Source organism: Macaca fascicularis, chromosome X (assembly GCF_037993035.2).
Source record: "Macaca fascicularis isolate 582-1 chromosome X, T2T-MFA8v1.1".
Lineage (NCBI taxonomy): Eukaryota > Metazoa > Chordata > Mammalia > Primates > Cercopithecidae > Macaca > Macaca fascicularis.
The window spans coordinates 33,973,888-33,986,299 of NC_088395.1; the positions used below are offsets into that span (position 1 = coordinate 33,973,888).

At 35.8% G+C, this 12,412-nt stretch overlaps 1 long non-coding RNA gene across 4 annotated transcripts in view; it reads left to right on the forward strand.

Moving 5' to 3' along the window:
- LOC123571241 (uncharacterized) overlaps window positions 1–12,412 on the forward strand; it is a 589,891-nt gene that overhangs the window by 122,367 nt on the left and 455,112 nt on the right. For all 4 annotated transcript variants that reach the window (XR_010584065.1, XR_006695424.2, XR_012429862.1 and 1 more), the window contains exon 2: window positions 9,312–9,412. This is a non-coding gene — a long non-coding RNA (uncharacterized lncRNA). The remainder of the gene's footprint in view (window positions 1–9,311; window positions 9,413–12,412) is intronic.

Below are 12,412 nucleotides of genomic sequence, written 5' to 3' on the forward strand. Positions count from 1 at the left end.
TGAGTGCTGAAGGAGGAAGAGAACAGAGGGATGTTATTTTTAGGCTAATAGAAATGGTGAGATTTTTAGGTTTGTAAGGAGAAAAAGGAAGGTAATTAGAAGTGGGATTAGTTAGATGGGTCTCCATTGCCATCAGGGAGGATTGAATCAGACCCATTGTGATTTGCTGTGCCAGCTTCTAAGGAGTTGGCACAGATCTCACCACGTCTGAGGGCAGTCTCTGACACAGACATCTTTTCCCTGTGGTTTTGTTTTGATGATCTCCTGGTAAAACACAAGCATATCCTCTTTCCCACGTTAAATAGAATTAGAGACAATATTTAAAGGTTTGGGGAAATCCTGTAAGGCAGTAATTACAGCAATTAACTCTGCCTTTTGAGCAGAAGTATGAGAGGTAGAAATAAGCTTGTCTGTAGGACCTACATAACCAGCATTGCCATTACTGGAGTCATCGGTGAACACTGTAACAGCCTCAGAAATGGGCTGATCTTTCGTTAATCGAGGGACCACCCAAGACATAATTTTTATAAAATCAAACAATTTGTTTTTTGGAGAATGATTGTCAGTAACGCCAATAAAATTAGCCAAGTGGATTTGCCACAGTACAGAATGTTGAAAGGCAACTTGAACTTCAAACGAATTAAAGGAACTATAATTAAATTCAGATCAAATCCAGAAATTTGAAGTATTGTACACTGAGCCTGTCCAATTAGTATGGCTATTTGGTCCAGATAAACAAACAAAGTTTTTGACACAGAATGAGGAAGAAAACACCACTCTATTAAATCATTACATTGAAATATTAGTCCAGTAGGGGAGTGTAATGAAGCTAAAACCAGAAGCTGAAACGGCTGTACTCTAGATAACTGGGTGGTCTGGATTCTTTCCTCTACGAATTCCAGTTCTAGTAAAGCCTCAGGAGTCAAAGTCCTGGGACTGCAGAGATTGGAATCTTCCTGTAGTATAGAAAACAAGTTAGACAGTGCATAGGTTGGAATACCTAAAGTAGATCTTAAATAATTAATGTTACCCAAAAGTTTTTGGAAGTCATTTAAAGTTTTCAAGAAATCTCTCCTAATTTGAACTTTTTGAGGTTGAATGCATTGTTTATCAACCACCATTCCTAAATATTGAACAGGAGTGGTCTGATGAATTTTATCCTGAATAATAGTGATAAAAGTGGACATTTTGTCTTGTTCCATATCTTAGAGAAAAAGCTTTCAAAATTTCCCTGTTTAGTACGATGTTGGTTGTGTGTTGTTGTATATGACCTTCATTGTGTTGACATACATTCCTTTTATACGTAATTTGTTGAGAGTTTTTATCATGAAGGGATACTGAATTTAGTCAAATGATTTATCTCTGCCTATTGAAATAATCATATGGATTTTGTCTTTGATTATTGTAATGTGATGTATCATATTTATTAATTTTCTGTAATGGTTGTTGACCATTTTGACTTTTAATTATCATACTTGACATCTGAAAGATTGTATATCAGCATTAGAGTAATGGAGTATTCTGAATTTTACGATGAATTTACCTATAAAAGTGAGGTATATACTTTCATATGTTTGCATGATAGTAATTATTGTCCTTTTGCTGTCACTTGAGACATTCCATTTAGCATTTTTTGTAAGGCTTATTTGGTAGTGATGACTATTTTTCCTTCATTTCTGAAGGAAAGCTTTGTTGGGCATACTATTCTAGCCAGGCAATTTTTTTTTCCCCCTAGCACTTTCAATATAGCATCCCATTCTTTCCTGGCCTGCAAGGTTTCTGCTGAGAAATCTGCTGATAGTCTAAGGGGAATTTTCTTATATGTGACTTGATACTTTACTCTTGCTGTTTTTTAGAATTCTTTCTTTGACTTTTGACAACGTTATTTTAATATGCCTTGGCGAGGGCTAAGGAAGCTTGGCGAGGGCAAAGAGACTTGAATTTATTTCAAATCTTTTGAGCTTCATGAATCTGGATGTCCATATCTTTCCCAAATCTTGGGTAGTTTTTAGATATTGTTTTGTTAAATAGTCTTTCTGTGCACTTCTTCATCTCTTCTGCCTTTAAACTCCAAAAATGTAAATATTTGATTGCTTAATAATGTTCCACACATCCTGTAGGCTTTATTTGCTCCTTTTCATTCTTTTTTTTTCTTTCTTGCTGACTGGTTTATTTCAAAAGACTTGTCTTCAAGTTCAGAAACTCATTATTTTGCTTGATATAGTCTGTTCTTGAAAATCTCAATTGTATATTTTAGTTCATTCATTGAATTCTTTAGCCATAGTATTCGTGTTTGTTTCTTTTTTGGTCATAGGTGTCTCTTTGTTGAATCTCTCTTTTGGATCCTAAACTATTCATCTAATTTAGTTTGTCTGTCTGTATTATCTTTTATTGTAAGTGTCCTTAGGTCATTATTTTTAATTCATTTTCAGGAAACTCATAAACGTTCATTTTTGGGGAGTCCATTATAGGAAATGTATTGTGTTTCTTTGGTAGTGTCCTATTCGCTTTCTTTTTTATGTTTCCGATATCACCATGTTGATATCTGTGCATCTGATGGAACAGTAACCACTTCCAGTTTCATACAGTGTCTTTCGTGGGAAAAGACTCACCTGCACATGTGTTCTAGGGTGTTGGTTGAGCAGGGTATTTTTGATTTGCTTCTGGGTCAATGCCGCAGGGTAGTCTCCATGCAGTTTCTTCAGCTATAGGCTACATCAGTGATGGCTGAGTGTGCCTCAGTATGCCTCAGTGGCTCATGCTGTAAAAATGTTTGTGGCTGGTCTACCTACTCAGTTACTACTCCTTGATATTGGGGCACTGGTGTAGTCTGTGTTTTGGGGATATGTAGGGCTGGCCAACTTGTGACTTGGGCTTTGCTTCACTAGGGACTGGGCAGTGGGCTGGTCCATGCTGGCGGGTAGCATGGTGCTGGATATCTGATGGCTCTGCTCAGGAGTTGTTCCCCTTAGGGTGGGGTATCAAGCTGGTCCATATTCTGGAGAAGCATGAAACTGGTTGACTGGCAGCTTGGATTGAGATCTGCTCTCCTGAAGGCAAAGTTCCAGGATGATCCATGCTTAAAGGAAGTGCAAGGATGGCTGGCAAGCAGGTTAGCTCAGTTGCTGCTCCCCTGAGGGTGGAGTGCTGGGATCATGGTTGTTCCACTGGATGTAGATTTCAAGCAGGTTGGGTTGGGATGCTGTAGCTCCTGAGGTGAGGAAGGTACTGTACCTCCTAGGCAGCTTTCTCCTAGGAGTAGAAAGCTATAACAGCACAGCTGGGTAATGTGCTATTGTGTGCAAGCATGGTGTAATGGGGGTGGAGCCTCAAAGATGGAAAGATGCAGTGGCTACTGGTCCCTGGAAAGGACACATTTTATTACTGACTCTGGTTTAGAGATGGCATCTTGCAGTAGAGGCTTGGGTAATATGGGGAAAAGGGCATTATGTTAGCTCCTTTTCTGGAGTAATCCAGCTGTGTGAACTCCTGAAAGCTCCCAAAACTGTATGGAGAGCCTGAGAAAATTGCAAGATTCTCCAGCAGCAAAACATACAGGGGTCTGTGGCATTGATGAGAAATGCTAAGGGCCTTCTGTTTACTTTCTCCCTACATGGGAAAGTCCCTCCTGGTTCTGAGCTGATCCTAACTGGGAAGGTGGCATGGCAATGTCAACATGTCTCACTCGTTTCTGTATGTGGCCATCTTGAGTGTCTGTGTTCCACAGGATTTCTGCCAGTTTCCTGCTGTACTTTAGCATTCTCATTCAAATACTCTTGTCAAACTATAGTTGCTTATTTGTTGTTTTTGTCCTTTTGTGTGGTGGGTGATAAACACCAAGCACCTCTAGTCAGCCATCTTTCTGACATCACTCTCTTAATATCTCTTATTGTGTCATTTGAAATCTGTTTTACCAATACGTTTCCCATTACATGTCACCACTAATTATACTTTGACAGATATCAATGCTGATTAAAGGCAAAATAAACTAAGAAATCTTTCATTACTGAATGAAAAATATTCACACTCCTCTATGTTATGTCAGAGATAACTAAAACTAAATACTAATAGTCCTGAGTGCTATAGTAAGTACACGAACCAAATATTTTACTGTTTATACTATGGTTTGTATTAAATTTAAATGTTCTGTGAGTTCAGTATTTTTAAAAAGTAAAAAATTCAAAGATCTCAAACCAGTGGTACAGCCTCAGCTAAGGCACACAGAATGTTTCTCCAGATAATATGTCTCTAAGCATGAGCTATCAACAGCTTTTCTATTTGTAGTGCAACTATAAGAAGCTCCTTGAACTGGAATTTTCAGAGAAGCCATGAAAATATACTAGTTTAGAGATTCTATGAAAGGAAATAATTCTGATGTAATTTTTTATATAATAATTTCTAATATGTGTTGTACATTAGGTACAACATATTTTTTCTCTTTATTTGACAAGAAGAAAATTAAAGGTCAGTAGTTTTGGTATTTTTCTGTTCTGTTTTTTATCATTCTACAAAAGATGCTAAAGTTAGTCTATCAGTCTGAAGACCAACTGTATTTGAAGCTAACCCATATAGCAAGATTAATTTTTTTTCTGTCACTAACTAAGCAAATGGTCCAAAATGAGCCACTTGACTAACTAACATTAACATAATGGTTCTAGAAACCTAAATAGTATACTGCTCGTATTCAAGAAAAAAATGTATTTGGAGAATTCCTGTCACTTTTTTACTTTTTCTTTCTTTCTTTTTTTTTTTTTTTGGATGATTCAGGGAAAGCACCCATGAAATTTAGATTTGGGGAAGGGTATAGGGGAACATAGTATAATTGCAGCCTACTTTTACTCACCAGTACTTCAAGAGTAACATTCTATCCCATTTTTACTAAAGCATTATATGTTGAAATAAGATTCATTTCCAATGTCATTTTGCAAAATTCCTGTTAAGATTTAAGCACTGGAAAATATTTTTTAAAACTAGTGCAATTACTTTCTTTTCAACTGCAGACTTTCTTGACATGACTAGCCACAACTGTCTAATTTTTTTTATATTTTAGTAAACACTGTATAAATAGGATAAAATTACTCTTTTATAGAGGAAACACAATTTTTCTCCAATGAATGCCTATCAACACACATATAATAACTAATTTCCTTGACAGGCTTAACAACAGATAACGTATTACTATTTAGCAACCAATTCTAGTAGACAGTTTCAAAAAACAAATAAGCTGTTGTCTTGTTCTATTTCAATAGATATACTCATTGCTAATTTAAATGTAGACAAAATCTTATTCAGTCCTCCTATAAGTCAAGCTTTATCTTGCAGGCAAATATAGTCAGATATGTAATTTGCTTGTCAACTATTGTCATGTGTTCAGAAATGGAGTTATTTTAAAACATTTTAAAACAAACTTAGATTCTTAACCCAATTAATATTATGTCTGAACCTAAAATTACCAAATCATTTTGACCTCCATACCTATTCTATGCACATACATACAAAAACACACTCATAGATCATTTATATCTATCAAAGCATTTGTTTTTCATTTTGCTGTATATAGATAATTTCACAGAAAGGACAGTAAAATCTTAAAAGTTTTAGGAAAGGCAGAGCCATCTACTTCCTTCACCTGCCATACACAAACATTAATTCAACTATGGTTTTGAGAATATAAACACTAGAAGAGCTGATTTAATATAAAAAGTTTACAGCATGTCAACCATTGTGAACAAGACATTTAGGTCATTTTTAAGCAGTTACTTATTCCCCCAATCGCATGAACAATACAGCTTCTGAATTAACCACCTAGCATTTTAGGAAAACCAGAAGGGAGAACATCAGCCATCTTTTGATCTCGCTGTGGTAGGCAGGAAGAATAACCCTCTCCCTTAAAAAAAATCTATGCCCAAATCAAGAGAACCTGTAAATATGTTGTCTTAATTGGCAAAAAGAAACTTTGAAGACATAATTAAAGTTAAGGAATTTGAGATGGGAAGTTATTCTGAATTATTCACGTGGGCCCAATAAAATCACATGAGTTCTTAACAGTGGAAGAGGAGGGTAGAATTGTTGATGTGGGTCAGAGAGACTGGATGATGGAAGAAGAGGTAGAGGTGATTTGAAATGTGTGGAAGACTGTACTTACTGTTTCTATCTTTGAACACGAAGAAAGGAGGCAGTCTTCATCTGTTCAGGCTGCTATAACAAAATACCATAAACTGAATTATAAACAATAGAAATTTATCACAGTTCTGGAGGCTAGGAAGTCCAAGATCAAAGCCCTAGCAAATTCAGTGTCTGGACTCACTGTTTGGCTCATAGATGGCACTTTGTTGAAGTGTCCTCACATGTTGGAAGGGGCAACTAATCTCATTCAGGATGCCGCTTCCCTTATGATCTAATCAGTTACCTCACAAGGGCCCTACCTCCTAACACCATCACCTTGAAGGTTAGGATTTCAATATATAAATTTTGGGGAGACATAAACATTCAGACCATAGTATGGGCTATGTGCCAAGGAATGTGGACAGCCTCTAGAAGCTAAGAATGACCCACAGCTGAAAACCACAAAGGGAATAGAGACCTCTCTTCTAAAACTGCATGGAACTGAATTCTGACAACAACCTGAATGAGCAAGTAAATAGATTCTCCCTTAGTGACACCAGGAAGAAATGCAGCCCTGATGACACCTGGATTTTAGCATAATGCGATCAATGTCAGACTTTCAACCTACAGAGTTGTAAGATACATATTTGTTGCTTTCAGTCTCTAAGTTTGTGGCAGCAATAGAAAATGAATGTACTCTTCTTACAAATTTTGTCTGCATATTTTTATTGGAGTGGGTTTATTTTAAAACAAGATAGGCCTTGTGAATTTAAACTAAAGATTCTTAGAACATTCTGGAATGATATTTATTTTTATAAAGTAACTTCTACTTTAAACACATGAAATTGATTTTATCTTGCATTCTAAGTCATCTGAGATTTGAAGGATATTCCATGTCTTAGTCTTACTTATTGGGGCAACTTTGCAATCCCAAAAATTACATATACAAAATGAACTCCTCTTTTTTCTGTGTCACTTTAATTAGAGGTTCTATGTGCAAGACAAAACAGCAATCCTTCAGATTTATTTTATTTTATTTATTTATTTACTTATTTAATTATTTATTTATTTTTAGATGGAGTCTTGTTATGTCGCCAGGCTGGATGGAGTGCAGTGGCACGATCTCGGCTCACTGCAACCTCTGCCTCCCGGGTTCAAGCAATTCTCCTGCCTCACCTTCCCAAGTAGCTGGGATTACAGGCATGGGCCACCACGTCCAGCTAATTTTTGTATTTTTAGTAGAAACGGGGTTTCAACATGTTGGCCAAGATGGCCTTGATCTCCTAACCTCATGATCTGCCCGCCTCAGCCTCCTAAAGTGCTGGGATTACAGGCGTGAGCCACCGCGTCCGTCCCATATTTATTTTTATACTCAAGCTTTCCCTTTACAAACTTTGCCCAAATTAGAGTGATAATGCCAGTTACTTTTTCATAAGAAACAGGGCATCTGCAACATTGATTATCAAGTGGTTCTGAAATTCCCACTGCCCACACTTTGTTCTCACACAACTTTGAGCATCATAAACTAACTATAATATTCATTCATCATCAAGAAAAGGATTTACTTTTTACCCTTAAAAAATCACAACTGGGCGCAGTGGCTCACACCTGTAATCCTAGCACTTTGGGAGGCCAAGGTGGGCAGATCACCTGAGGTCAGGAGTTCAAGACCAGCCTGGCCAACATGGTGAAACCCTGTGTCTACTAAAAATACAAAAATTAGCCAGGCATAGTGGTGCATGCCTGTAATCCTAGCTATCTGGGAGGCTGAGGCAGGAAAATCACTGGAACCCAGGAGGCAGAGGCTGCAGTTAGCCAAGATCGCACCACTGCACTCCAGCCTGGGTGACAGAGCAAGACTGTCTCAAAAAAAAAAAAACAAAAAAAAAAACTACCATTTTCTTTGCCTGTTTCTGCCACAATGACTCAGTGTACAAAGTAATACAATTCACAGGCAGTCCAGACAATCTCTTTCTTTGTAGACTACATATATATATATATATACACACACACACACACACACACACATGTGTATATACATATATGCATATGTGTGTATATATATATACACACACATACATATAAAAGTTGAGCTCAAAAAAGAAAAAAGAATGCCAGTTAGCCATTGTATGTGATTTACTTGATTGAGAACTTTTTCTAACTGAGAATGAGCTTTTTCCAACTTTAACCTATTTGGAAGTTTGTGCCAAGTGAAAACAATGAGTATGAGCATAATTTTTTATTTGAATTTTCCTATTACTTTTTAACTCATTTATGATGTTTATATTGTATGAATGTTTTATCTGACCTCCTTATTTGGTTGGTAGTTGTATTCATTTGCCTTTCTGTCTGCCCCAAAAGCACCGAACTCATTGTATGACAAAGAAAATGTTCTCCGTAGAAATGCTTGTTGACTCCTTGTGCTCAAAGAGCTGGAATCTAAGGAAAATGGACCTTGAGTTAAAAGACAGCATTTCATGATGATTAAAAATGGTAGAGACAGGTGTTGAACAAACTTAAAATACATACACAATTAATTTGAGGTACAGTTAGTTGGGAACACTTGTTGAGAAATCTAAATTGGCAAGCCATCACTCTAAGCAGGAGAAATAAGAAAAGAGGTCACTTGGGGAGATTCGGGAGACAGCCCAGCCCTTTGTTGAGAACTGTCAGGGAATATAATTGAGTATGTATGGAGGGCAACAAGATGGAAAATTATTCACAAGATATCTGAAAAACAAAATTGGTGTTTCTGAACAGGAAAAGAATGAGAGCAAAGAGAACTAACATTTATTCAGCAATTACTATAAGCCAGGCACTGTGGTATTTGTGTATGTTATCTGTTTAAATCCTACCATCGGTCCAGAAAATAATATCATCTCTATTTTTAGAAAAACAAACCAAGATTCATAGAAATTGAACTCATATGAGCAGTTGATAGGATTTAAACCTAGAACTGCCTGATCCCAGTGTGTCTGCACTTGTTCTATAATATTGAGAGATTAAATTCTCCTTCAACACTTTCGAGCTGTAATTTTACAGAATATCAATAAAGATATTTGAACTTGTCCATATGAAATCATTCAACATTGAAGTTCTTAATTCCTTTTTAACAGTCCTTTTGAAAATCAGGTAACAAATTCTTATTTGTTTTTCAACTTCATGCCATCTCTATATATGAGTATTATTAATTTGACTACTTTTAGGTCACCATGAATCTACACATGGAAGGACATAGGCATTGCATGCAGGTATCCTGAATCATTGATATTGGTCTTCAAATCTGGAAGTTTCCACTTTTGCTAAGGTATGTTTTCCTTAATGGTGGAGGTTTACTAATTGGGTATACCTCCAGATCTAATTCTTTCATCTAATCCTCATATGATAGGCAGTAATGAGATCAACATCATTAGGCATTTTCAAATTTGAATTGAAACATAATACAATATGTTTATATTAGAGACTGGACAAAATTATCATTAAGATTCTAAGGTTCTACTTATCATTACCATGGGTGTGTTTTAAACTGCTAACTAGTTAAAGAACTGTAAATGAAAAAAGAAAAAGCAACTTTGATCACTCCTGGCTATCAAATTACCATATTTTAAAATGTCTAAAAGTCATTACTGTTGAAACTATGATTGTTCAGAGTTTAGGCAGTTGTATATACCAGGGAGGATAAAAAGGGTAGCTGTTCTAGAAATCTTTAGCCTATACTTTAAAAAAATTATAGCCATTGATACTGTGATACATTTTACCTGAAATCTGTTCATTTGTTTAAGTATAGACAACTTAATGTCTATATGTTAAGTAATGTCTGTACTTATAGAAATGAACAGATTTTAGGAAAAATTTATCAATGATATTGATTATAGCTTAACTTATATTAATTTTTTAAGATACAGACACAGTTACCAAAATAAAAGGTCAATACGTTGTATCCACAAAATGGCATATTATACAACAATAAAATTACTTTTTTTTTTTTTTTTTTTTTTTGAGATGGAGTCTTGTTCTGTCACCCAGGCTGGAGTGCAGTAGTGTGATCTCTGCTCACTGCAGCCTCTACCTCCTGGGTTCAGGCGATTTGCCCGCCTCAGCCTCCAGAGTAGCTAAGATTACAGGCATGCACCACCACACCCAACTAATTTTTGTAATTTTTAGTAGAGATGGGGTTTCACCATGTTGCCCAGGCTGGTCTCAAACTCCTGGCCTCAAGTGATTTACCCAACTTGGCCTCCCAAAGTACTGGGATTAAAGGCATGAGCCACAGTGCCTGGCCAATGACATTACATTTAAATTCAATTTAAAATGTTTCTATCCTTTAGCATGATTGCAATATAATAGTAGATAAAATACATAATGAAGTTAATAAAATCTCTCAGAGAAATGACTGAGAAGAAATTCTTAAATGTATTAATAATAATTAACTCAGAAATCGTGGGTTATAAGTGATTTTTAACTTTTGATTATAACTTTGGATTTTCTCTGTGATGATCAGTTATTGCTTTTACCAAAGCAAAAAGTTTATTAGTTGCCCATTGTACAAGCTACTTTGCCGGTATATTTTATAGACAAAGAGGATTTGTTTGTTTGGTTTCTGTATTCTACATTACATTACCATGAGTTCTCTTAGAATTTTTAATTTACCACTTATTATTCACAACTGATAAAATAATTCAAGTTGAGTTTGAGTGTATTCATTCCTTTCCAATCTTGGTTTTGAGGTAATATGATTTTTTATTTACATATCATTTAATATCATTATTACCAATGTATCATTTACATGAACTAATTTACTTAATTTTAAGTGTAAATGTCAATGAATTTTGTTAGATTGTATATCATTTTATTTGTGCTTGCTATTTTAATGCTCCAAGTTTAAAGTTAGGGTGTGAATAATGCCTTCCCCCATCTTCACACTTACAATATTGAAGCCCGTTAAAGCCCAGATTAGGAGGAGTTCCTGCTTCCTCCTCTTCTACTTTCCTCCTAACTCCTTAAAATATTTAAGAATCCCCCTGAGGATCCTACAATTGTTAGGAATGCAGTACTTTTTGTTTCCTCAGTCCTCCCTTTTGTTTCCTCAGTCCACCCAATCTTTACTTTGAAGCCAAAGACTTTCAATTGCCACCAAAATTTGCTTTGAAAGTAACCAGTGTTGGATAACAACCTGAAAACTTGGAAGCCTAATGTGAAGCTAAGGGTCATAGGTAGCCAGCAATATTTCTTCAGAGGTGGTATAGCTACATCACATTTAATAAAAACAGATCTTCAATATTCAATTATTTTTAGGTTCTATGATGTTAGTTTCCCATTTAAATTGTATCCTCATAACCAACCACCAACCTGCAATCCTCACACAATCTTTCCTGATGGTCATTCAAGGGGGGGGGGGGATAAAATAAAAATATAAATAAACAGGGATGGGCTGGTAAGAGAAACCAGAAACTGAGAAGACAAAGTTAGAAACCAGTAATCAACATGAAAATGTAAGGTTCTAGGGGATTTAAAAATCCTCGGGAGAGTTTTGGGTTACACAGACTATTGAATGAAAATTGAAAGAAATTTATCCAGTTAGCAAAAGGTAAGGAGATTTGAAAAATGTGTTCTTTAGCACCTCAACAATTTCTGAAAAGGCCTGGAGTGAAGGTAATGTAAGTATTTTGCTGAGACTTTCAAAAACAAAACCAGGGAGATGGAAAGTGTAACATAAAATAATATTGAGGAAAAACAGCAACAAATTATTAGAAACTTTAACAAGAAATATAGTTTGGATAGCAAAATCTTCAAAAGGAGTTGGATTCAGCACAGCAGTACAAAGTCACAGGGATCCTGAGTACCTAAGGTCAATCAGGAGGAAAAAGGGGGGTGTGGGTTAAGGTCAATAAAATAGAATTGTTTTTGAAGTGAAAGCCTCAAAGAAATTTTATTTACAAAGGTTTTTATTACAACAATACATTTAATGTAATATCATTTAGAGTCTCCTAAACTATTTTTTGAGACCTTAAACCTTTTTGAGCATTGCATTGTAATCTATGCTACTTTTCAAGAATATTACCACTGTCACCAGTGATTGACTATTAAATGTTTCCTGTGTTTTTCTCTCTGTATATTTCTCCCCACTCTTCCTGCTTTTTACTTCTGTCCTAACTTCCTAAAACTATAGTTACGGGCCCACAAACTCAAATGCCATCAGGGATGAAGCAGGCAAAGGCAAAATGAATGTATCCTAAAAGTAGGTGATAGGGATTGTGAAAAGATAATGTGTCCGGCTTTTTTTTTCCCTCTCTCTCTGTCAAACACA